Here is a 4,715-nt window from a genome sequence, read left to right on the forward strand (position 1 = left end):
TGTTCCCTGTACTTACAGGGTAAATACCACATTTGAGGGTTGTAAATTAAAGTGAAGCTTTGTTCCTCTCTTGTTACCTCCTTGTTCCCTGTACTTACAGGGTAAATACCACATTTGAGGGTTGTAAATTAAAGTGAAGCTTTGTTCCTCTCTTGTTACCTCCTTGTTCCCTGTACTTACAGGGTAAATACCACATTTGAGGGTTGTAAATTAAAGTGAAGCTTTGTTCCTCTCTTGTTACCTGTAGTTAAAGGGTAAATACAACATTTGTTCCCCCCTTGTTCCCTTTAGTTTACAATGTAAAATCTTAAAGGCAGTGAAATAAATATACAAACACACAATATATTTCTTCTTTACTTTGTAACCTTTATTTTAATAAATAAGCATTTTAAAAGACTTCATATTAATCAAACATTGTCTTGTCTATCATTGCCTATACTCATTCATTTTCTCTTCGGCTTTGTCCTTTTGTTAATCTGGGGTCGCCACAGTGGAATAAACCACCATCTTATCCAGCATATGTTTTACGCAGTGGATGCCCTTCCAGCTGCAACCCATCTCTGGGAAACATCCATACACACTCACTCACACGCATTCACTACGGACAATTTAGTCTACCCAATTCACCTGTACCACATGTCTTTGGACTGTGAGGGAAACCGGAGCACCCGGAGGAAACCCACGCGAACGCAGGGAGAACTCCATGCAGAAACCTTCTTGATGTGAGGAAACAGCACTACCTACTGTGCCACCGTGTTGCCACCCAGCTGCAACCCATCACTGGGAAACATCCATACATACTCATTCACACACATACACTACGGACAATTTTACCTTACCCAATGTCACCACATATTTTTGGACTTGTGGGAGCACCCGGAGGAAACCCACGCTAACATGGGGAGAACATGCAAACTCCACACAGAAATGCCAACTGACCCAGCCGAGGCTCGAACCAGCGACCTTCTTGCTGTGAGGCGATTGTGCTACCCACTGCGCCTGCCTATACTCAAACAGCAAAATAACACATTATTTCCTTCCCCCTTTTTTTCTGGCATCTCTTGCTTGGCTTCCTCTTCTGCTCTTCTCAGCTTCCACTGAGGACTCTGATGGTGAGTGGCTGATGAAATCCCATGGGTCTTGCTGCTCTGCATTTATATAAAATATATGAACAGACAGAAAGGCTTTTAGTAAGCTATAGACATGTTTATTTTCCTGTTTAATGTGTGTATAGTGGTTGTCCAACAATTTCACACACTAAACATTTACAGATACCATACAGACACTATACATTACTATCAAACAAAAGTACTTTCATCAGATCATATGGGAGATTGTGATCATTTATAGTGATAATAATTAAAGCGCAGAGGGGAAAAGGCTTAAATATATGTGCAGGCAGTATAGACTTTGAAGTAAAGATTATTTGCAGTTCAGTGTACATATTTAAATTCTGTGTCACTCATTAAATGGTAAGTAAATGTAACGTTTGGGTTAACTACCCCTAAGGTTAGTTTTTGATTAAAGTACATGTCTTAACCCATCATTAGTCCTAAATAAAGTGAAAGATAACATAATATGGTTGATGTACTGTTATGGACCCTTTTTTACATTTCAGCACAGTGAATGGGAAAGTACAACACATTTTTTTTACAATCTTCTTTGCTCAAATAAAATGAAAACTTTACGATGGTGTTGTCTCGACAATTAGAAAAATAAAAAAAATAGTGTGAAACTGATAACGCCAGCAAGAAGAGAGAATAACTTCTAATTTACTCATGACCATAGACACTGTTTGAAACACCTCGCACATGCAATCATATTATATAATGCATACGTAGATACAAATAAATCGTATTTTATAAAAAAAATCATATAAAAAAACAAGGATTTTAGATCCTGATGATCGTTAAACGCGTCATAACAGTGTTGTGAAAAGGGTGTAATTGTTAAAAATAGGTACAAACATAAGATATAAACAAAAACCTAAACAAACACTTCTATGTACATAACGTCATAAAAATACTTGTTTTATTTACCTCGCGCTGCCGTCCTTGTACTGCCGTGAACAGGAAATTCTGGGAATGGAGGACGGAGAGTTGAATCGATTGGTCTTCTGCAAACCGATCAGTGTGACATCAAAACATCGCGAGAACAACAGACAGCTCCGTGTGCATTTGAATCCATCTCGCGATATTGTATCACTTCAGGTACGCGCCTACTGATTCGTTGATTCAAACGAGTTGTGAATCAAGAAGCCTCTAAAGATCCGAATCAAACTGCAGCAGCACGCCACGAGGTTTTGCTCAGACTTTTGGGACGTTTGGAATTGCTCCGTCTTGTCACCATGTAACACATGTGAGTAAATCGTTGTCAGTAAATAAGGCTATTGTTACGATTAGAAATTGTGCATTAACCAGATTATATTTATTTTGTTTCATTTGTTTTTAGCGTAACATTAACGTTAGTTCATGGCCGAATCTAAACGGCCAGCAGCGAATATTTACCAATGTTTACTGTCGTTTACTTTGCACATCTTAGAAATGTTGCCAAAGTTCCTCTGGATTTAGTTTCTTCATGTCATTCCAGAAAGACTGGATGATGAGCAGGTCAGATCTCTGTGGCTGTTGTCATACTGACTGTGCAGACGATTTTCTCCCTTTATACGTTAATTACAGCAAAGTTAATGACAAAATTAATGTTTGGAAATGTAAATTGATATTTTCTGTAGCATGCCAGTTTGATATATCAATACCCCCCCCCCCCCCCCCAATTACTAGTAACGTTTGCCTAGGACTTTAGCACAGTAGCCTACTATTTAAGCCTTTTCCCCTCTGCGCTTTAATTATTATCACTATAAATGATCACAATCTCCCATATGATCTGATGAAAGTACTTTTGTTTGATAGTAATGTATAGTGTCTGTATGGTATCTGTAAATGTTTAGTGTGTGAAATTGTTGGACAACCACTACACACACATTAAACAGGAAAATAAACATGTCTATAGCTTACTAAAAGCCTTTCTGTCTGTTCATATATTTTATATAAATGCAGAGCAGCAAGACCCATGGGATTTCATCAGCCACTCACCATCAGAGTCCTCAGTGGAAGCTGAGAAGAGCAGAAGAGGAAGCCAAACAAGAGATGCCAGAAAAAAAGGGGGAAGGAAATAATGTGTTATTTTGCTGTTTGAGTATAGGCAGGCGCAGTGGGTAGCACAATCGCCTCACAGCAAGAAGGTCGCTGGTTCGAGCCTCGGCTGGGTCAGTTGGCATTTCTGTGTGGAGTTTGCATGTTCTCCCCATGTTAGCGTGGGTTTCCTCCGGGTGCTCCCACAAGTCCAAAAATATGTGGTGACATTGGGTAAGGTAAAATTGTCCGTAGTGTATGTGTGTGAATGAGTATGTATGGATGTTTCCCAGTGATGGGTTGCAGCTGGGTGGCAACACGGTGGCACAGTAGGTAGTGCTGTTTCCTCACATCAAGAAGGTTTCTGCATGGAGTTCTCCCTGCGTTCGCGTGGGTTTCCTCCGGGTGCTCCGGTTTCCCTCACAGTCCAAAGACATGTGGTACAGGTGAATTGGGTAGACTAAATTGTCCGTAGTGAATGCGTGTGAGTGAGTGTGTATGGATGTTTCCCAGAGATGGGTTGCAGCTGGAAGGGCATCCACTGCGTAAAACATATGCTGGATAAGATGGTGGTTTATTCCACTGTGGCGACCCCAGATTAACAAAAGGACAAAGCCGAAGAGAAAATGAATGAGTATAGGCAATGATAGACAAGACAATGTTTGATTAATATGAAGTCTTTTAAAATGCTTATTTATTAAAATAAAGGTTACAAAGTAAAGAAGAAATATATTGTGTGTTTGTATATTTATTTCACTGCCTTTAAGATTTTACATTGTAAACTAAAGGGAACAAGGGGGGAACAAATGTTGTATTTACCCTTTAACTACAGGTAACAAGAGAGGAACAAAGCTTCACTTTAATTTACAACCCTCAAATGTGGTATTTACCCTGTAAGTACAGGTAACAAGGAGGTAACAAGAGAGGAACAAAGCTTCACTTTAATTTACAACCCTCAAATGTGGTATTTACCCTGTAAGTACAGGGAACAAGGAGGTAACAAGAGAGGAACAAAGCTTCACTTTAATTTACAACCCTCAAATGTGGTATTTACCCTGTAAGTACAGGGAACAAGGAGGTAACAAGAGAGGAACAAAGCTTCACTTTAATTTACAACCCTCAAATGTGGTATTTACCCTGTAAGTACAGGGAACAAGGAGGTAACAAGAGAGGAACAAAGCTTCACTTTAATTTACAACCCTCAAATGTGGTATTTACCCTGTAAGTACAGGGAACAAGGAGGTAACAAGGGAGGAACAAAGCTTCACTTTAATTTACAACCCTCAAATGTGGTATTTACCCTGTAAGTACAGGGAACAAGGAGGGAACAAATACTGTATTTACCCTTTAACTACAGGGAACAAAGAGGGAAGAAGCTGAACTTTAACATACTAGTGTATACTTGAACACTAAGTACAGAGTAAACTACAGTTTTTATTGATTGAAGACCAAATTACTAGATTTTTCTATAAAGCATCAGCTATACATTTACTGAAATGCAACAGTTAGCCCCCCTGTGCAACAGCAGTAAAGATGCGAGCCTGTTTTAATCTGCATTGAACCCTGACGGTAGGCCTATGTCAT

The 4,715-nt window shown here is 39.3% G+C and overlaps 2 long non-coding RNA genes across 2 annotated transcripts; one reads left to right on the plus strand and one right to left on the minus strand.

Annotated features, from left to right (window-relative positions):
* Positions 1 to 345: 345 nt before the first annotated feature.
* LOC147841009 (uncharacterized) lies at positions 346 to 2,086 on the minus strand. The gene is made up of 2 exons (XR_015505813.1): positions 2,040 to 2,086; positions 346 to 1,148 (listed from the first exon to the last, which is right to left on the minus strand). It is a non-coding gene; the product is annotated as an uncharacterized LOC147841009 (long non-coding RNA).
* A 222-nt stretch (positions 2,087 to 2,308) lies between these two features.
* On the plus strand, positions 2,309 to 3,382 carry LOC147841010 (uncharacterized). The gene is made up of 2 exons (XR_015505808.1): positions 2,309 to 2,358; positions 3,057 to 3,382. It is a non-coding gene; the product is annotated as an uncharacterized LOC147841010 (long non-coding RNA).
* Positions 3,383 to 4,715: the final 1,333 nt, after the last annotated feature.

The sequence above is a fragment of the Danio rerio genome, chromosome 13, assembly GCF_052040795.2.
Source record: "Danio rerio strain M-AB ecotype USA chromosome 13, GRCz13ab, whole genome shotgun sequence".
Classification (NCBI taxonomy): domain Eukaryota; kingdom Metazoa; phylum Chordata; class Actinopteri; order Cypriniformes; family Danionidae; genus Danio; species Danio rerio.